A 22,909-nucleotide genomic window follows, 5' to 3' on the forward strand; every position below is an offset into this window, starting at 1 on the left:
GATTCCGGCCTAGTTCCGCAGCTTTTATGTGATAGCCAGTTAAACTGAACGAGATACATCGAGCAGATTGTCTTGTATGTGTTCGTATATCCTGCGATGACCATTTAATTAAGTTTTACTGTTGGTCTTTATGTAAATTATAAGGCTGTAGGTATTATTGTGCGGTTTACGAGCTCGGCCGGCTGATCGTCGGCTCGTCACATTAATTACTGAAATGTTCGCTACACGGTGTACGCGCAGCCCATCGACAATTTGTGTGAATTTTTATTTGTGTTGTACAACGAGATCATTCAGCCGCTCTTGTTTATGGTTTGTGATCAACTGTTCCATTTGCGCTTTAATTATAACTTCAGATAATTGATTTATAAGCCGTACACGAACGATGGACGTAAATAATATAGGTCTTCTGTAGCCTAAAAATACACTGAATAAAGATATAATAAAAGGTACGCAATGCAGGTGAAGCATCACTTAGATACTTAAGAAAAGGTTGGACAGATGACCATATACCAAAGAGTCTATAGAGAATCAATGGAGAAAGTTATTTGAAATATAAACAGCAATAAAGCGTGGTTGTAACCTAATCAGTGATGTTGACAGAGCAACACGCACATTATGTAGCGACGGACATTGTGTAGTGACGGACAGAGCGTCCGACAGTGCCGTCGCTATCACGTTACAGCGATGGACTTCATTAACTAACGACGCGTTTTGTCACACCACTAGTGTAGGTGGATAATGTGGGTACGCCTTATAACTACAAGAACTTATATGTATCTTACATATGAGAAGGAGATGTGACAGTTTGTTCTGTCTACTTTTTTGTCATAATATGCATAGCTGCAGTTTAGTATCAGAGCTGTATTTGAGAGAGTGCATGACAACAGTTAATGAATCAAAATTACAATAATTCTTCACGGCGAAGTCTGCTGTGCCTGGCGATGTGAATTCTCCTGTTCAGGGTTAAATGAGGATAATTATTTTTTGTGAGTAATTATCATGCAAGAACATGAAACGAAAATGTAACATAATAGGTACAAACATTAACAATACATATACAAATACATTTAACAACATACATAACAGATAGTTAATAGGTCGCTTCATGTCCGACTGTTCACACTGGGACAAACTTATTGTAAGCGCGACAGATTTACATACATTAGCGGACGGTATCGGGTTCGAACCCGTCTCGTGAATATCACACCACTTCATCACTAGCTAAGTAGGTAGATACTGGCGGTCGATGTGGGATGAAGACATGTAAAGTTTTTTTTCACCATTCGAATAGTATTGGACCTATGTTTACACCTTAGCATTAAAACAAGGACTGTCTCTATTTTTGTAAGATCTTCAAATCAATATGTAGTTATAATTCAAACTAATATTTCTTAAACTGATAGTTCTAGTTACCGATAGGACAGTGAGCGAGTGTTCCTGGCTGCAGTTGCACTCGCTGCATTGTGCCCTGCGTCTGTGGTTAATGTAGCTCCATTACTCGCGATATTATGAAGTCTCTGCGGTGCAATGTGCAATATATCTGCCTGCGCCGGTGCGCGCTGAAGGTCACACGGTGCCGGCATCGGGAGCGGCCTCGGACCCACGCCAGCCGCCAGACATGCAGACAGGCATAAGAAGGATAATGCGTGCAATTTTTATACAGCACAGACGAAAACTGCTAGTGATTGAAGCAAAATGAAGAAGTGAGCAAGATATGGGCTCAAAAAGCTCTTTTCGTAAAAGTAAAATAGTCACCTGAATTCCTCTCTTTCAAGCAGCATTTCAAGCGTCTTTATGCAATCTCACGATAGTCACATGTGGATAACTAATAGTGGTTTATAAGGTCTATGGTACATATATGTACATAGCATCAGTTGTCAAAACTGACTTCGTGTTGTTATTATTGATCCTTCTGCCGTATTACACACAGGCGGTACTCCGGAGTAGCCGCGCTCGGTGTGAACTGTGACTCCGCTCGCAGTCTCAGTGGTTGGCGGTCAAACAAACCATTCATTTTATTTTAAGAATGCGACCTAGTTGAAAAAAATAATAAAAAACAATTGTTATCGGATAATTTCAATCACTTTGCAGTGTCAGTCTTCTCGAGAACTTCGCAGGGTGAGTCACAAGTCAACCTGCCATCAGCTCAACATCTGAAATAACAAGCAAACAATCAAGATAAACTTTTGCACACGTGTCGTAAGGATATTAAATTGAAATTCTCCTTGAACAAACGGACGTTGTCTTAAAAAGTGTAATTCCTCAAGTGGAAATATCATCGACGGACAAGCGATTATACAAACCACTTGCGACATGACGCTCCGACATGTTCCGCCGAACAAAAGCTCATAAACCTGAGCCCCGCGTGTGTGTCTGTCCGTCGGACACTGGCGGACACTGTCGGACACGGGCGGACACAGGAGGACTCAGGCCGGGTACAGGCGGATACAGCTCCGGCTTATTAAACGTAGAGCAATCGATCACTCGCGCGTTATAAATAAATCGCGCTCTTGAGCGTATCTTCGGCGGAGATCGGGCGCGTCCGGCGGCGCTCGGGCGCGCTCGTGACCCTCGTCCGTCCGTCCGGCTGCAGTAATTGATTCCGACTTGTACGCTAAAACAATCGGGAGATATGTCGGCCTCATGCATCATGATACGCATCAGCCGCGGTCGCTATCCGATATTGATAGATTTAGTGTTGCGTTAAAAGCTTACTATGTACGTATTTATTAAGAGTTTTGTCATTTTTAGGGTTCCGTAGCCAAAATGGCAAAAACGGAACCCTTATAGTTTCGTCATGTCCGTCTGTCCGTCTGTCCGTCTGTCACAGCCGATTTACTCGGAAACTATAAGTACTACAGTGATGAAATTTGATGGGAATATGTGTTGTATGAACCGCTACAAAAATATGACACTAAATAGTAAAAAAAAGAATTGGGGGTGGGGCCCCCCATACATGTAACTGAGGGATGAAATTTTTTTTTTCGATGTACATACCCGTGTGGGGTATCAATGGAAAGGTCTTTTAAAATGATATAAAGTTTTCTAAAAAACATTTTTCTTAAAGTGAACGGTTTTTGAGATATCAGCTCTCAAAGTCGTAAAAAGTATGTCCCCCCCCCCTCTATTTTTATAACTACGGGGTATAAAATTCTAAAAAAAATAGAGGTGATGCATGCTAATTAACTCTTTCAACGATTTTTGGTTTGATCAAAGTATCTCTTATAGTTTTTGAGATAGGTTGATTTAACTGTAATTTACGGAACCCTTCGTGCACGAGTCCGACTCGCACTTGGCCGGTTTTTTTTATTTATTGAACAATAAACAAGATTGAATATTTGTAGTATCGAGCGATCTAATGGTTACAAAGTGCGGCGGGCTGTCAGACGCGCGTTATTGTTCCTCGGGACGGCGCGGAGTCGCGCGGTACAGACCACCATTTATGTACGAAATAAAGGTAGCGGTGACACTTAATAGTGCCCGTTTAGATGCAGCCGAGATTACCACTATAAGGCTTCTGAACTGTTAGTGCAGCTTCGATGGCCGGTTGATGACCTTTGCGGTCTCATTACGAACTCATGTATTTGGTAAGTGTTGGTGTTTTGGTACGATGACATTTATTGGTACTTCAGTTGTGACGCGGCTGGAACATTACAACTGTTAAAACGTTTTAAAGTGTAGCAGGAATATAAAACGGGCAATTCACGGTACAGCCGGCGGAGGTGATCAGCGGTTAAAGTGTTTATTGCCACTAAATGTGGCGACGTGTCATTAAAGTACCGAAATTATATCGCACGACATCGCACTGCGGTGACCACAAACTGCACACATGTGTGGGAACACTTATATATCGACGAAATGGTGTGCTGCAGTAAATGTTCATCTTATTATGCCCATAACAACATGATAGCCTTTCAGAAATGATTTCTCCTTATTCAGTGGATTTAAACATCCACCCAATAACATCAAAACAAACCTGAATCCTTTTTCAAGGACTTGGGTCCAGTCTGTTTCATCGCGCGTCCTCTGCGAATCGGCAATGTGGACAACTTAGTGATTGTCTGCAAGGAGATGAAGTAAAAACGTTGAAAATATTTGTTACAGCCGTGTACAGACATCGGCAACAAATAGCCTGAGAACAACGTCAGGTGTCGGCCGCGGGACTCGTGTGACGAGTGGGAGCGCCAAGGCCTCGCGGTGAGAGGTCGCGCCGACCTCGCGCTCGCCTCGCAGGGTGCTCCGGAGCGCTGTCATACAGGTAGGTATACCTACTAGCTGAAATGTCCAGCGATACAACTACTTTTATATGCAAGTCTAGTTAGAACTCTCTGAATGCGATTATATGTACATATTTGTATAAGTTACAATGGAGACCATTCATATTATACAGATCCCATAATCTTAATCGTTTAATAGCTTTGTCGCGTTAAATTCTCATAACCACCGGAGTGCGCTAATTGAATGGCATTCAATCGGATTGCGACACACTACAGAAGAAGCCATCACCGATATGCTGGCAACAATTATATACTTGTAGCGAGGGGACAGTCACCTGCAGCACGTGGTGTTATCTGGCAACACTTAGCGACCTCGCGATAACTCCCTCGTAAGTCTCTCAGGGCACACGAGCGCATGCGCGGGACGTAACGTATGGGTGTCACCGCCGCGGGTCACTCGCACTATATTCAATAACCGACTCCCAATAATTGGGCAACACGACACCCGACACTCCTCACAAACCTTCATCATTGTATAACAATATAACAGCACTCGTTGCGACGCGCGGCTCTGTTCGCTTGCGTTCATAATTTATTGAAAGATCACAGGTTGAAGCCACTTTCAATAAGCAAACATTGAACTTATGTGTTGCAACAGAGCGCAACATGGAACCATTTGTCACGCCAAGATGTTGGGTTTCCAGAATGTCCATCTTATGTGATCTGCTATTCATAATATAGTTATGGGTTACGACTTGGATCAAGAACATTTATTACAATATCAATGAGGCGTGATTTTATGTATGAAATTGATTATTATATTATATTATTGCCAAAACTACATATCATGGCGTGTTTTCATCATTTTAGATTTAATTGTATCTCTTTCCTCTACATGTTCAATTCTGAAACCTTATTTTCGTCGCATACCTACTCGGAGAAGCGAATGTCCAATAACAATTATCCTTTTCCGATTGATATCAGATAATTTATAAATTGACCCTTCGTTCCTAAATGTCCAGCGTCGTCCCCGAGTGAGTCCGAGCGGTGGCGGAGACGGCCGAGCGCTTACGAGAACTGCGCGCTAAGTGTTTATGGTAATGCGCGATATGCGCCCGCGCATACGACGCGACTAAACGCGCAATTTGCTTAGAATGTTTTGTACTTTGTTGCCACATTTGTGCATGCTAATAATGTAAACTGCAGGTCAACATCGTTCCTGATGGAAATAAGATTTTATTACAATTTTATCATATGGGAATTTCGATTTCATCATATTTGATGGGTAAACCCTGACCCTGATGGTTATAGTAACTATACCATCTATGTGGACACCTTATACTAAGTACAAATGCTATACCATGAGTTCGTGCCGATACGATGGAAGAAAATGGATGATGTGAGTGGCAACTAGCAGCTATTTCAGCTCAGCCGGAGCAGTATCTCAACATCAGCGCATCTGAATAGATCACCGACTGCGCGGTAAATCTGCGCAGGCGTCGGCAGCGTCACGCGCCTGCGCATACATCACCGCGCCCCGGCTGCGCGAGCGCACCACGAGCGCTTGATCGCATTACGCCTTTCATTACTATTGCCTATGATATATTTTACTGAAACCAAAATTATTTCAACTATTTTCAACTCTATTCAGGTACACAAACAGTCTACTTTATGTTGGCGTACAGCAGGGTATAAGTTATGGCGTTGCATGGTGTTCACGCGTTCCTGATTTACGTGTGCGGTGTGCGCAGGCGCAAGAAATAGCGCGCTCTCACCCGCGACTGTTCAGATGTCCGCGCGATGGATTTACGCCGCGAAGGTGCGGATACTGTTTCGGATATCAAATAGATGGGCGCGGATAATAAATTATTTGTTTGATTCCTTTATTTATCTGTGCTGTAAGTACCTATTGATCATAGAATACCGGTAGATCTCGATCAGGGATCTAGATTTCATGCGGTACATAGGATGGTAAATCGACATTTTGATCTGGAGTGGATGTACTACCTATAGAAAGTATGTTTTTGTCATTTAAAGGTGTTATTCACTAGTGTGTAACACAGCATTAAATTAACAAGGTAGCTGTTACAAATATGTTAATGTCAGCGTGTTGGTAGTAAATCCAATTTGTGGGAATAACGCGAACACTCGAGCGGAGTAATGTGAGTGAGTCGCGGCGTGTGCGCACTGCCTTCCATCAGCGCGTCGTGCTGCCAGCTCGGGAGGGGGGGCGCAGAAGGCGCACTCCTCACTCCTCAGGTCCAGAATTCATTGTTACTACGGTGAATGTTGACTAGAAACTCATTGTGAAAGATTTCAGCATAGTTTTTTGTAAGCCCTTTAAAACAAGTGTCATAGTTTTTCATTAAAATTGCTTTTACATTTTGTGGCAAACGCTAAGGTGATGGCCGCACACAGAATCATCATTTCAGTATATTAGAGCTGGTTATGTTGTCGGGGTCCTGGCTCTTCTGAGCCCGTCCTGTACAGTGCTATGTTGCGCCTGCGCAGTGTATCGATGTCAGTACACGCGCCGAGCTTGTCCCTCGGCGTGTAGCCGTCGCCTCTGACTTGTAGCGCGGGGATTGAGACCTTACGCCCGGCGAGGTGCTAGGAGTCTTTTCACTACGGTAAATTCTTACATACCTATGTATATAAGGAAACTGCCTGCAATGGTAACCGCAATGTGTAAAAAGTCACAATGCCCCCATCATTTAGTTAAACACCGCGGAGCGGCACAGAGCGCACCGCAGTGACCACAACATGCAGCATCTCTCGTGTTGCCGCTGATTGCCTCTCGACACCCGCGCAGCATCACATGCGCCCGACGCTTGTGGTCGCACTGCAACCATGCGTCTGCGCATATCGTTTAGAGTTCCTCATACCCCTCCAGTATATCAATGACAAAGAAATGTTTCCACTTCAAACACAATGGTCAATTAATCTGATATCCAGTTCCGAGATTTCGGTTATTACTTTGACGGCAAAACACGCCGACATAACTGATACTGAACAAGAAGTATAATGACGTTACTCTCACAAAGGCTTTGTTTTGCGCGTGTAATTAGCCTGTTTTCTGTAAACAGCTGCTTGTACACGGACGGACGTCTCATTCAAGTTTTTGTGTGTTTTTCGCGAGACATCGCGGGAACCTCTCGCGCTGCCTCCCGGGCCCACCTGCGGCGCGCGCGCATCGCCACACATCGCGCTCACATTACTGTAATGGTCCTCACAGGATTTAGGAAAAGCCTTCCGGGACGTTAAGTCTAATTGAAATTACCTCAACTTGTCTTAAGGTAAATGAGGATGAGGAATTTAAAACATACCAATATTTTTTTTGTATAAAATAAAATGTATAATCAATTTATTCTGCATAATATTGCAATCTTGGTGTATGACTTTTAAAAGCCCTACAGAACCCACCACATATGGTTGCAGCCCAAGCTGCTCCTGCGCATACAGAACAACGCGATATTATAAGCGTTGTGTAGCGGTCACGTCAACACGGCGTCCGCGCAGATTTGCTTTTTATTGGCAATTGATCGCTCGATCGAACTTATTATATAGCCCTGCGGTATACAGGCAATGTTCCGAGTTTCTTGTTAATTCAGCTAGTTGCTTTAATGCTGGGAACTGGCGAGTTATACGAGGAATTAGTTTAAATACATGCGAGAGCTTGACCGACATTATGCGGAGCGCGCCGGAATATTTGCCAACACGAGCACTACACGCGGGTCGTACTGTGCGCTAGTAGCACTGGCAAGTACTGCTAGTGTTATACATAGACATAATGGGGTAACAATGTAACAGGTGCTTAACATGACATTTGATTGCCTATTTACTTGTTCTGTAAGTTTTTTCGTCCAACTGCAACAATATTGTACATTTTGATCGATAGCGGACACTAAGTCGCCATTTTGCGGTGATGGCCTGTACATAGGTAACAATATTGGCCCAAATAAGCAGTCCATTTGTTAGCAGTGCGTCTGACAATGAAGCATGGTCTGATTCTAATGCCTGCACCTGATGGCTGCGGACTCGTCAATGTTCAGCTCGAAGTATTTATACCTTCCGGGGCGAGCTGCGCTGCGCGGGCGCAGGCCGGTGCGCGGGCTGTCCGCTGCGCGTGAGTAATGCGCGGTGGAGTTGCGCACTGACAGCGACAGCCGCTGCGTGCTGCTGTTGCGTATGCGCACAGTTGCTAAGCTCTGCTCAACCTAAATGAGAAAGCTCAAGTAGTCACCAAGACAAACTCAAATGGTTATCTATCCACATCGCAATTCGAGATGAGTAAGAAAATGCGTCACCATTTTCACGACTGTGTCATCGGGTATCAGAGATTCAACTGCGTGATGACTGATGTAATTGACCTCTTGACCGATTATTCACGGGTTTCGTCAAATGTCCACGAGTTGACAGCTATTTAATCATGACCCTCGCAAAAAGTGAGCAGTACTCATAGAGGTCAGGAATGTGAGTAAGATTTTGGTGGGAATTGTATCCGGCTAGCTGATGACCAGTGGAATGGTAATGGAGGGCGCAAGTGAGTGCGGCGCGGTAATGTATGCGATGCGGGAAACTGTCGGGACCTCGTTATGCAACTGTAGCAGGCCGCCCCGGACACTGTGTCGGGCGACAGCGAGGCGTTGAGGAAAATCTCATGACTTTCTAAATTCATGAAATTATTTCTTCATTAAAGTAAGTAACTGCAGTGGTACATGTTTATAACGTCCATCTTTCCTATTGACGTTCTGCAGTTATGCAAATTCCACTTTGCATTGATGTTTATGACAATCTAAGAAGTTGGCAAACTAATTATGTATTTAGCCCCCATATTATAGTCATCTCATGTGTCACTATGAATAGTTGTATTTCTCGTAACTGCTGCGTCTCCGCTGAGCTTATGCAGCATGCGCGTGCGCACATTTCCATGCGGCTTGTTATTCGCGCGCTGCACTTGTCACCGGCGCGGACGCAGCCGCTGCAGCCGTTACACTCACTAGGAACGGTGCAAGCTAAGCTATGAGGTGTAAATGCTGGTCAAGTGGATGATGCGGTAAACTATAATGAGGAATAGGCACAATAACATACAAATAAATTACAATTAGGTACTACATAAAGTTACGTCGCTTTATGGAGTCGGGCTATACAAGAATTACCGAATCTAAGTACCTAAATGTGTCTTTGAGGAAGTTTTTCGAAGTGGACATCAACTTATATGCAATATGTTACGTTTAATATGATGGAACAGCTTTACCCCACAAACTGGTTGATAAACAACCCAATTAACGTCCACCTAATTAAAACATTTTCCCATAACATCGTCCGTTACCGAGAAGTAGGTACACAGATGATATTTGTCACTCGTGTAGTCACTGCGAAGGAATTCGGAACTAAAGCAATTGAACCGCGCCGTGGCAGTATGGGACAGTGTGGGACAGCGGCGTGGTAGTGTGAGACGCGGCGGATCAATTAGTGCGGCGCGAAGTTATTGCCAGTTGTCGCCGACTGCGGGAATGTGCCGCTCATTGCCGATGACGAGTACATCAGCCGTGATAACAACCCATAGCCAACGAGATAAATAACATTACGTAGGACAATAGGTTTGTAAGCAGAGAGCATGACATCCACTTATAGCTAAACAGATGCAAAATTGAGATGGTGTGCGGTGTGTAGTTGTTCCCACAGTGCGCCGGTATTTGGCAGTGAAGTGTAACAATCGCTTGGTAACTGTATCGCCACTAATTATCACTCATTATGCATGCGCCCGAGTGCTCGCGCGCTGGGAACGCACTCTACAAACATTGCCTCATAAAGCGCACTCATCATCGCCCTGTTAACTACCAATAACTGTGGCAAGAGAAAGCTTTACTAGTTAACTACAAGTCCTCTCGAGCATGTGTGCTGACACCAGCATGGAAACAGTCCCCCAGTGTACAACATTAGTGGACGTCATGCAACACCGCCACACACTGACAAGTCATCTAAATCGAATAAAATCGATACAAACGATAAATTGAGCAGTTGTTATTCAACTGTTGTGACTTTGTGACTCATATGAAGCGATGTGATTCTAATCCCACGACATCAATAACAGTAGCGTGCAAGTTGTGCATCCACCCGGCGAGCCTGTCCGGAGCGAAACCTTAGCGATAATGTATTAGCCAAGCAAACAGTTCATATAGGTACACATTGATCAGGATTAACTCCCGCGCCTCACACGTCCGCACAACACATTAAATAAGATAAATTCCATGACATTGGGATCATTTGTGTGGTGACGTGGCGGCTCACGCTTGACGCGGTAATTCGGACCTGTCGAATACTTATTGATGCAGTAATCCGATTATTCGAGGAATTACCCGCGGGTTCTCACGCGGGGTGCGCGCGCGCAAGTCATGCGCCCTAATGATGCGCGCGCGCACTTACTAAACAACCTTAAGAAGATCTACTTGTGAGGATCGAAGCTCTTGTCTCTTGTTGTTGGTCCGTCTTTTAAAGTAGTTCCCATAAACACAGGGCGGGTGATTGTTCTATCATTTCAGAGGCACCATCCTTCCAAGTCTCTGTATTTACTAGTTTAATTTATGTGCAGATCGCCAGGCATTGACGCGAGACGCCAAAAAAGTAACAAATACATCGTACAGATATATGTAGAACAGAGTGGTACTTCTGAGCTGACATAGTGCGCGCGCGCAGGTAGCCTCCTCAGCGGTTCATTCACACATTATTATTTTAATTTATAAATAACCGGGCGGTGAGGGCGGCTCGAGGAATTCGGCCACAAAACGAACAAGTCCTAGGTTCAATCCCGCGCTCAAATCCTTCCTAATCTCCGCTCAGATCAGGAATTCGTATTAATTAGGAACTTGAAATATAGTAGAATGTGACGCCTCCGACAACCTTCATATATTCTGCTCGACGATTCAGTAACATGCCAGTGTCGCCACTGGTCGGCGCTGGTCGTCACTGGTGGGCACTCGTCGGCTCTGCTCGTTAGTTACAGTTTCGGGTTTTACTTTTATTGCATAAATTAATGTTCCAAATATGTTGCATTCTAATTTAAACCCTCATTAATGTCTCGTTCGCAGGGGAAATGTTGTGGGAGGGTCAACAGCTTGACAGGTTCTTACAACCAATTATTGCAGGAATTTAATTTAAACTTAACCTTTCTAAGACTATATTAAAATAAATATGTCTACCGAATAACGACGAGCTGTATTTGTATGTCTGTCATCGGATATGGGCACATGATGTCACTTTAAAAACAAGAAGTAACAGTTATGACGATCTTGATAAGCGCCATGTTGTAAACTACACATTTCAATATTCAACGTATTCCTGATTTCCTATCACTTCAGGTGTCAGTATAACACTCCCGTATAATGACGTTATAGCGAACGCGCAACTATTACATACATTACACGACACCCACTTCATATTTACATATATGTACATACATATATATACGATATAATCATTGCATGGTAACTCACTGAAGATAGAGGCATAGTATACTGAACATTTGGAGACCAGGTAACTGATCCAATACTGATTAAGTAATCTATTTATTTATTTAAGTACACAATACTAAGAAAGATCACTTTATTTAACTTAAGTTCACTTTTTATGGATCATTATGACAAACAAACAATGCCTTTTCCTAAATGGCACAAGCACTGGGAATAATGTATGTATGTACATAGTTGTTCATTATTACGCTGATCTGCTAAACTCGACACGCAAACTAGTTGATGTCCGCATGTTTCTGACTAGTGTAGACTTACCTTTGTAGAAAGCATCAAATGGTTTTTCATTATTATCTATTCATCAGAAATTATAGTAATACACAGCATTCCAGCAGTTATATCCATCACATGAGCGTGTTTAATCACGAATTTAATGATTATTCGTAAAATATTCATGACGGTGAGCAATATCCCGTGTTTGTAAATATTGCCGGGATCACATTATACTGGCGGCTAATGGCGTGTTATTAAACAAACTCTACACAATATACAGACAGATTTACTACAAACACATTATCATAATTAGGCGCAGGTAGAGAGCAGCTCTACCCGCATTTACATCTATAAGTACATAAACACGGTGTAATGCGGTAGAGCCGACTCTCTATCGACTCTATATGTTTATGTCGTAGATTTGCATCGTTTACTTAAAACGACGCATTATTCAGATTTGTGTGAGCAGTGTGTCATCCCGATCATATTAGTCGTTAGTTCATTTTTATTCTTTACAGTTTGTGGCGACTGTTCGTAATATGTCCATAAACTTGTGTCTGCATTAACGAGCACAGTTCAGAGTGGCGAGTATTATTGTTAATGTGAAAGTATTTAGGTAAACTTTAGTATTCTTATGCAATAAACCAACATATTCAAAATCTGAACAAATAACAGTTTTGCTCAAAGAACATAAAGATTTAGCTGCTAATAGAAACAGACGACGTTTATTCTACGGTAGTCTAACGACAAGAACAATCCCCGCGTGCGCCTGCGCAGGCCTGGCGACACTGCTAGCTGAAGACTTTCTTCACTAAATATATGACGGTCAAAATAATACTACGTGCAAGTCAGAAGGGAATGCTAGACTTTACTTACCTAAATCCCATCTCATGCTTTCTAGTATTGTCCCCGTAGCCGGTACTACCTCGCTCACATCACGGAGATGTGAATATTAAGATATTATTGCTTTAGTTCATCCTCCGAGCCTTTTCCCAAACTATGTTGGGGTCGGCTTTCCAGTCTAACCGGATTCAACTGAGTACCAGTGCTTTACAAGAAGCGACTGCCTATCTGACCTCCTCAACCCAGTTACCCGGGCAACCCGATACCCCTTGGTTAGACTGGTGTCAGACTTACTGGCTTCTGACTACCCGTAACGACTGCCAAGGATGTTCAATGACAGCCGGGACCTACAGTTTAACGTGCCATCCGAAACACAGTCGTTGGTGTCTAAGATATACTTAGTAAGTACATACAAACTTAGAAAAGTTGCATTGGTACTTGCCTGACCTGGAATCGAACCCGCGCCCTGATCCTCGAGAGGTCGGTCCTTTGCCCACTAGGCCACCACGACTTTTTATTGCTTTAGTTACTCTATGTATATGAAGCACGTTATTATTTGGGCTGTAACAAATCAATAATATGTTTGTTGCGTAACAGACAGAAGTTCGGTTAAGTGGAACGGTAGTATTTAATTGAAAGTTAACCGTCGCGACTCGTAACATAACTCAGTGGGTGAATTTCCTGCGTAACGCGAGCCTCGCCATGACTCCAGAATGCATACATTACACATTACTTGTAATATATTCGACAGCGCGTGTCCCGGGGCTCGGGGCTCGGGGCTAACTCACACTAACACCACTAATTGAAATAGTTGTCCAACTGTTGCACCACTGTTCCAGTAGCCGCGGGTCATGATGATGTTTCTCTGAGTCGCCATCAATTGATTACACTGTTTATCTTCCAGCGCATTAATAACTTGTGTATAATCAAAGACATTAAATACAGACACTCACTCATATCAGACGAGGCGATAACTTGTGAACACCAAAATGATTTCGTACATGTGGATGGACCGTGACTTAATTAAACTAAGAAAATACCATGACGTAATCGCACAAATGAAACTGAAAAACACTAAAAAGCAAAAAAAAAAAAAAAAATTGGTGCATCGGCCTAGAAGTCGGTGTCTAATGGATGTCCCTGAGTTAATTTTGCCACCGACTTCTAGGCCGATGCACCAATTTTTTTATTTTTTTTGCTTTTTAGTGTTTTGGGAAGTCGGTTATATTTTTTTTGTAAAAAAGTTTTTTATTTTGAGCATTTTAGTGAAACGAATAGGTCACTATCCACATAACTAGAAAGTTCTCATTGATACGAATAATATAAGCCCAAACACGAGGTAGTTTTCATTTTCAGTTATCGAGCTCCCTCGACCTTCTCTGGTCTCCATCATCAGGTCAGCTCCAAACCTTCACTGTTGCAAAGGTCTCGTCAATACGAATAATATAAGCCCAAACACGCGGTAGTTTACAGGCTCAGTTGTCGAGTTCCCTCGACCTTCTCTGGTCTCCATCATCAGGTCAGCTCCAAACCTTCACTGTTGGATAGTGCTATCAGGCATACATATGAGTGTCAAGGTTGAACCCTATGTAGGTATGCTTACAACTTTCGAAAGTTGCCCTCGATTTCTCAAGGTTTCCATCATCAGATCCTGACCTGATGACTATGGGACCAACTGGCAGCTATTTCGCGTCGAACAAAAAAAGAATCACGTAAATCGGTCTATAAACCTCGGAGTAATCGATGTACATACATAGAAAAAAAAAAAACATACCGGCCGAATTGATAACCTCCTCCTTTTTGGGAAGTCGGTTAAAAATCATTTTACATTTGAATCTTGCAAATTAGACAAGTAATAGAGTAATATTATCCCGCGACACACACAGACCGGCAGGCGTGGGGCGAAGAAACGTTGATTTATGTAGAGGAGAGTGTTGAAAGTAACGGCGACTACTGAATGTGGTGAAGTTAACTGTTCCAGCTCGCTGAGTGCTACAGATACACCAGGGACTGCCGGGAGACCATGTCTATAAGTATAGCAGTGGTTGTCATAAAAATACTACTTATTGAGAAAATATTCGCCAAAGCGGATAACATAATTTGTAATTCATATCAGAATAAAAAAAATGTTTAGATTTTTCCTTTTAATCATTAATTATTGCGACACAGATGCTGTGGCGAGATAACGCAGGAACAAGGCCGCGTGCTATTGCTTGTAAATCGAGATGATTTCCAAATATATTGCCTGCTATCGGCTCAGATCATCTGCAGCTGATAATATCTAAGGCCTCATTATAATTGGAATATGGCGCTGTCCTAGAAGTCGCGTGTCACTTACAAGAAAAATATTTGGCGATTTGCGAATAATTTACGTATTATCTCGTCCTACATTAAAATAACGTAACCTTGGCGTCATACTGATTATTACTGATTATATCTATTCGTATATTTTGAAAAGTCTTTATATCCTATAGTATGTATAGCACAGACAACCCTACAGGGTCCACCCAGGATGACACGGTTTGTATCGGTTCTCACGAGGGTAGGCCTAGTGTGAAGTTAAGGAAAACTTTACACCGTCATGCTGCTTAACAATGTACTATCGTGGCGTGTGTCAGCGTCCACTGCAGCCCGACCTGCTCCCAGTGCTCACCACTCATTATACACAACAAACACGCGAGCATCGGCCGAGCAGCGCGCGCACTCCGCAATTATGTTATTACGCGCATGCGCAGCGCGGCCGGCGCCACAGCCCCGCGGTAGCGTGACCGACCACTAGGGATGGGACACCACACAACAGAGTTCCACAAGTTGACGAGCTTCAAGACAACAAGGGCTCTAAAGATAAACTTTGTTTGCAAAGATTTTAAATTGTTTGTAAATTGAAAACCAATCCATATTCATTATTGTATCAGAAACTTCGCGAACTTGTTACCGGAATGGCCAAAAATGAAATGCCACAGATTTCACAGACCTACATACATACAGGAGATGCCTTGACAATAATATAATCTTACAGGTCAAACCAAATATGAAAATATTAGCAAATGTTTGAGGTCGCATGCTGATGTCGGTACAGATAGCATCTTATCTTGTAATCTAAGATGTGCGGCGATTGCTCCACGCCCGCTCCGCCGCCGCGCCGGCCCCCAGTGCGGCGGCGCGGGCGCAGCGCATACGTAACGTGCGCATAAACATGTCGCGTCGGTCGTCAGCTGTCGCAGCGCTCGTCACGCGGCGCATGCGCACATCTACACGCATATATCTCCGGCTAAGCCTAAGTGACAGCGCGCGGGACTTTCTAACGTGACCTTTTAACTAATCCCTACTAATACAGTTATAACTCAGACATATGTACCGGCGAGCCTGCCGTGACACGCTATTCTTTATGATGCTCTCCATCTCAGGAATGTAAAAGCCACTCATTGATATACTGCGCATAACGAATACTTATATATGTAGTAAGCCGCACACAATACTGCGGTATATTGCTATTAGCTCTCGTAGAGGATAATTGTGACTGCCGCGAGTCTGAGCTCGGTGTCCAGTCGGATGCATGTCTAGATGTCGATCAAGTGTCGCGGGAGTGCGCCATAGATCACTAGCATTGTTCTGCAGGAATGCGTGTCGCAGTCATAAATCTGTCGAGTGGACGCGCCTGCGCAGTGTGCAGTGCGCCCGACAACCACAATCAATTAAGACAATGCAACTAGACGCAAGAGATATGCAGATGAATGTTAATTCTAAGGGTTGTACTTTTGTAATACATCATATCTTTAGAGTAAACGTGAAGAATATTCTATTGATATAGATATCTTGCGTGAAGATGCGCGCGCGCACCTCACTAGTGGTAACATCGCTCCCGCGCAATTACCTACCAATTAATAGCCGCTTTCACTTTTATTGTATTATCTGTGTTATTATCTCCACGAAGTATAGCTTCACAGACGGACATATACTCTGCTGTTGATGGAATGTATGATTTTATAGTTCACTGCATAGAACTGAATACGTACATTGGGGTGAACATTGGCATCTTCGAGAACTGCTAATCGTCATAATACGTTCAATATTATAGACACAGCATAAGTTAAAATCTATTTGAATATGTCCTCGTTAAAAGTAATCGAAGCCCAAGATCTATAAAATTAAATCAAGACGCCATCTATAAGTTTATGGTCCCCTACGTAAATATTCATAAAGTTGTCAACGATAGCATTACGGAAGATAATATTGTGATTACATCGCTTGTCTGACGCTCATTAACTACGTCACACATACAGACACGTAGCTCAAGGGATTTCTGTTATTATGGTATAACGTATAACCGTGTAATGGCCCATACTTACCGCAACCAGGGATTGAACCCGCGACCCGCGCGTACCTGCTCCTCCGACAACTAATAATGTGCATACCAGATATTGAATACCCTTCGTCGACTGTAATTAAATACCGGTTGAGTAAACAACCACTACATGCACGTACCCATTTAGATATTATATTGTGATCTGTAGCGAGGAATCACAAGTAATCTCCCCACTGTGTGGTCCCGCTGATGCTCGTACTATTCATGCGATAGTTTGTTACAATGTATGGATATGGCTAAGTAAGTATGTTTGTTACTTAAGTTCCTAATATTTTTTCTTTGGTTTGAAACTAGTGGAATTCCTCATTAGCAGTTAAAGAAGTTGAGTTCAACATTGAGCCGTAAACGCGAATAAGTCTCGGAGGATATTTGCCTCACTAATTGAAAGCTTAGTTTTACTGCTCGAGCTCATTTAACTACCAGTTGAACTCGCGACTGCAGTTATACCTGGCCGCGGTGTATATACGTCTCGAGGAGCGCACAGCGGAGTCTGCGCATCGCTTCCACATTACTGCTACATCGTCAAAGATTCTTTATCATAATTAGGAGTATTACAGAGCTCTGCTGAACTTACGAGCCATTGAACATCGACGATAACTAGCCGACTGCCCGTAGCGAGCTCGTTGTGCCCTCGATACACGCGGGCCGTGCCACCCACAGTGCTAGTGCTATTTTTACATAATTATTGATGATATTGTCGCTATTCGTAAGTAAACCCATAATACCAGTAAACGAGGAAACCTGCTGCAAAATGCACTTTGATTTCCATGTAATATGGAGCTTGCGCTGAGCGCGTAAATATCAGTTCACGTTCAGTGCAGAGTGACAGCCGCTCCAAATGTACGCGAGTGTTTCGCGCACACTCACGCGCACTGCGCTGCAACACAGAAGTCACACACAGAAGTCTTGCAAACTTTACAAAGACTACAGTATTTTGACGTTGACTGGCATCTAGTTAATCAACAACAACTTGGAGACTGTAGTGTAATTGAAGCAAGTGATATTAATGTCGAAATCTGACACTAATTGTTAGTCGTACAAGTGGAGCATCACCCTGTAACACAAGGAGAGTGACAAGTGAGTGTGAGAGCGCTTTGTCGCTCGCTGTACCCTCAGGTTGCACCGCTGTGTGCAGTGGACTGGCTGGTCTCGTGTGTAGTGGCGGCGGGGAGCAATAACAGCGTCCTGACGGTTGCTATTAACGCCTCAATTAACCGACGTCGCCGGCGAGAGTTATGCGTTCTCTGCTGATTTATTATTATTTATTCGTGCATGCAAATGTTCTGCCTCAACTGTATCTACATCGATGAAATTATGCAGTCAGATTGTTAGTGGCACAGTTACTCGCCGAGTGATTTTTGCAACATTAATGAAGTCGGCCGGCTCGAGGTATGCCTGGGAATATAAAAACGTCCGCCGCTCCGAGATTTGAATATCCTTTTAGATGTTTTGGTAGATAGCGGCGCAGCTTCCTGGAGTGCGACTCGTTAGTACTCACTCCTACATCACTCAGTGCTGCGATGTAGAGGACTCGCATACACGCGGCACTAAGTGTATCTAGTTCAATACGACGTGAGTTCAACTTCTAACAGTTCACTATTACAAACTAGTAAAAATGAGGTTATTTTTTTATTGATTAGAATAAAATTGTCATACTCCTTCGGGTCCATTCGAGTTTTAGTTAAATTAAATCAGTTATAATATTAGTGTGTATCTCCTCCGCCACAAATATGTACTCAATACTTTGTCCAGTTTGTAAGAATGTGTATATGTGTAGTGTAGAGTAGAATCCAATCACATAGTATATCGATCGGCACAGATTGCATTTCCTCTGCGTGATTAAACGTTGCTACAATAAATAGCGCGCTGCGCGGGCGCACGATCGCGGTACTTTATTGCTAATAGCTAATGCAGCTTCAATTAATACGTCTGCCGGCGCTTCCTGCCCGGCCGGCTGCTCTGCCGCACTACTGCCGCTCTACTGCCGCTCTACTGCCGCACTGCTGCCGCACTACTGCCGCACTGTTGCCGGACACGTATGTACGACAGTTATGAAGTGTAGTGTGTAATCGGTTTTCTTAATTGGGTTAGTAATTACAACGTTAGAGCTTATGATTGGTAACGCTTGCGACACGCGAGATTAATGGCCGCACCCTGCACGATCTCACACACTCGGTATCATCTCGCCGATACAGTGTGACACTCATTTGTTATACAATCCTCGAAGCTCGCGGCAATGCTGAAGATTACATAGGTCTAGTTGATGAGAGTGGTAACTATCGGCAACCGGTATTATTCTATTAGTACGATTACCTACTAACTTTTCATAATGTTTCCCAACAAGTGTGAGATTCTAGGGGAGAACTGGCGCGGATGAATATGTTTGTGTATGCTGGCGCGTGTTCGCCGCTGTGGGCAGCAACGCCTACATTATTCACTCTACACAAAGGAACTTTCAAATGAATGCACACTATGGATTGATTGCCTTTAAAATCGTGATTTTTGCATACTAACTATCTGTTAAAACAGTGCAAAAATGAATAACTGCACCACCACTACCTTATTACAACAACAAACAAATATGAAATGAGTGTGTTTTAGTGCTGCTACTAAACTTTAAACGCCTGCTAAGTATCTGAAATTGCATGTGATAAATATAATCGATATGAAATAGCTACAATAATAAACAGCCCTAGTTGACGTGTTCAACTGTTGTTTCAGTAAGAGACTCAAATATGTGGATTTCATAAACTGTGTGGAAATAATGAAATCTGAATAAGTAATAATGATAGTACTTCCAGTAAAGTACGGTGAGACTGGCCAGCCCTGCTGCGACACTTCACATTCACATTCAAGCGCAGTCTTGATTTACGATTGTTTATTTAATAAGCATTTTATCTGAAGCTCAATTGATTTGTTTGGTGGCACTCGAACCACGCAATGTTTACAGCAAACACGTCGCCACAGTGTGGAGTGGTTGTGGAGTGGCCGTGGTGGCTGCCAGCGTCGAGTGGTGCTCTCGAGCGGGCACTGGCGCGGCCCGTCGACGCACCTGTCAGGGGTGATAAACCGAGGAGGCTCGACACTAACACAGAGCTGTAGTGTAGTACTCCTGACAGTCTCGCACACCACGTCACCATCCCTGCAGGTAGTGAGGTGCGAGCTGGGGTGCTATCTGGCGCTGCATCACGTGAGAGTCCCTGCGATGTCGCAGCTCGCTATGTAAATCCTGCGGGTGCTCATACAATGTATACAGTTATCGAAGTTGTTATGATAATAGCGCCGCATAATTCCATCACTATGTTGTTTCTGTTGGCTCATTTGTGAAACTACGGTACGACGTCGTTCATTTTGATATTTCCTCAGTAACTATACAGGAATTATTGAAAGTTTTTATCAAGTGCTACAAATGCAATAAGATAAGGCGCGCCGCATCCCTGCGACTCTATTGCTGACGTCGCGCTAATGACGCGTGGTGTGCGCCGACGCATGCAACAACACTACACCTGCCCACGTGTTTTCATTCAAACATGACTTCACTTTGACAAGTATGTGCTTGACGGCATGTCAGCGTAATGAGCGGCTCCCGCTCCGCACGGTGCGTGTGCGCAGCCCGCCTGCTGACCCTGGCCAGCCAGTGCGCCGCGAACCCGGAACATGACATTCCGCTAACAATTGATTGAAAACTATTAACATTTTGATTTAGAACTTGTTCGTGCTCTCGTCAAGCGCGTCATAAAGCGAGGCATCGTTAGCATGGCATATCATGAATAAGAACCAAATCTAACCAGCGTTTACGACGCACTTCTAAATAGATGCGCGCCTATTCAATTACACGGCTCCGCATCGCACCGCATACATATTGTATATCCGCCGGGACGCGCATTGTGGCTGCTCGGCCGCGCTATGGAAATGGCAATATAAGCGGTGTTGAGCCGCGCCTGCGCATGCGTCGCCGGCACACATGCGCCGTTATTCAATTAGCGCGGCTGATGTATGCGCGCGCATGCGCACCGCGTCCTGCGGCGACCACGCGGCTTGGGACGACGCGCGCAACCTATTCCCACATGGAACATAAAAACTACATAAAGAATAACTACACTGTTCCATATAATTGAATTAAGTCCATCAGTGACTGCACCGCGGTGTGCATACGAATGACAATATCACTCCGTATGAGTGTAGTCTCCCGCTGCTAACAGCAGACACACAGTCTACGGAACATAACGCTGGACCATATCATGTAGTCGTTCTAAAGCTTCACTTGATTATTGTAATAATAGACGTCAGTGCTTGACAACAACTGATTTATTCATATAAAAACTCATTACACAACAACTCCCCTTTTAAGAACATAACACACATACACTTCCCCCCTTAAAATAACATAAATCTTTAAATAACATAAATCTTAAAATTCTCAGGGAACAAAAACCTAACACAATTAATTGAAAGAAAATTAAAATGAAACAAGACTCTAAAATAAAGATTCAATACTAGTAAATAGTTTAGCTTTTGCCCTAGTCAATGGACCAGGCGGGATTCCGCTCGAGGTTACTGAAGGACCTGCTGCATCTTTCTCATTAGGTTGAATACCTCTTTCCTGATCAGAGGAAGCAGGTGCCCCGCTGTCACCATGTAATAATAGACGTCAGTGCTTGACAACAACTGATTTATTCATATAAAAACTCATTACACAACAATTATGTTGAACGTTAACTTATTGATTTCATTTATCATGAATTGTGACACGGTTGTTGTCCGATCATCTCTCCGACGCTTCGACAGGCCAACTAAAAGAAGTTCTTCAAGTGTAGAAGAACAACTACAGATCAGTCAGCAGTAGTGCAATGACGCATGCGCGTTATCTGCCGCGGTACACTCGGCGTGGGATCGTCTTCGCACTCGAACTGAAGCAGCTGTGATGTGTAACATTAGAGGCGATGGTATCGCACTGCCGCAACATTATCAGTTGTGCGACAAACTGGACACCAATAACCGATAGCCACACAGCTACGCTATCTGCTGCGCTTGCGCCGATCACAGCCACGCACCGCCCGTCCCTCTGCATCAGCCAATGCCGATAAAGATCGTCAAAGTCTTTGTATTACACAATAGTAACAACATAATTCATTTAGTTATAAAACTAAACACAATATTACTATTTCAGTTAATAGGAAGTGGTGAGACGCCAGGTGGCAGTCGGGAATAAAATTGCACTGTTGCCAGAATATCGTGTTACGTTGGTATAATCGTGGCGCAGATGAAATGGCCGGCCCTCATGGCATAATACTCGTGATTAGTGGGGAACCAATTTAGCGAGTTGTTTTGTTTTGATATCCCAAAGCGTGCGATAGTGCCGGCGCTCGGAACAGGTTAATCGTCCAGATAGTTGCTCAGATTAGCAGCTGATCGAGTTCGTTACTGCGTTATATTTACTGTGCGGATACCAACACGAATCGTGCATTGCATTAGTTACCAGTATGCATGTTGCACCAGGTTTTTTATTAAAAGTTGACTAGGGGTTAAACTGTGAAATATCTATGCAAAGAGATTTAAGATACAAATATGTTCAATGCCTTAAGTATGAATCTAATGATGGATGGAAGGGGAGTCTACCTCTCCCCTAAAGAAAACATGGCAAGATCGCATTAAAGATAACACACGAGTGGGTCCTAAATTCAGAGCGGATCGAGTCCTCAGTGAGGCGGTCATATCTATCGGAAAAATACAATTACAAT

General features: G+C 43.5%; 1 long non-coding RNA gene across 1 annotated transcript in view; it reads left to right on the forward strand.

Moving 5' to 3' along the window:
- LOC135118265 (uncharacterized) overlaps positions 1-22,909 on the forward strand; it is a 113,128-nt gene that overhangs the window by 59,582 nt on the left and 30,637 nt on the right. The window contains exon 2 of the long non-coding RNA XR_010277456.1: positions 4,105-4,258. This is a non-coding gene — a long non-coding RNA (uncharacterized LOC135118265). The remainder of the gene's footprint in view (positions 1-4,104; positions 4,259-22,909) is intronic.

This window comes from Helicoverpa armigera, chromosome 20, assembly GCF_030705265.1.
Source record: "Helicoverpa armigera isolate CAAS_96S chromosome 20, ASM3070526v1, whole genome shotgun sequence".
In the NCBI taxonomy this organism is placed as follows: domain Eukaryota; kingdom Metazoa; phylum Arthropoda; class Insecta; order Lepidoptera; family Noctuidae; genus Helicoverpa; species Helicoverpa armigera.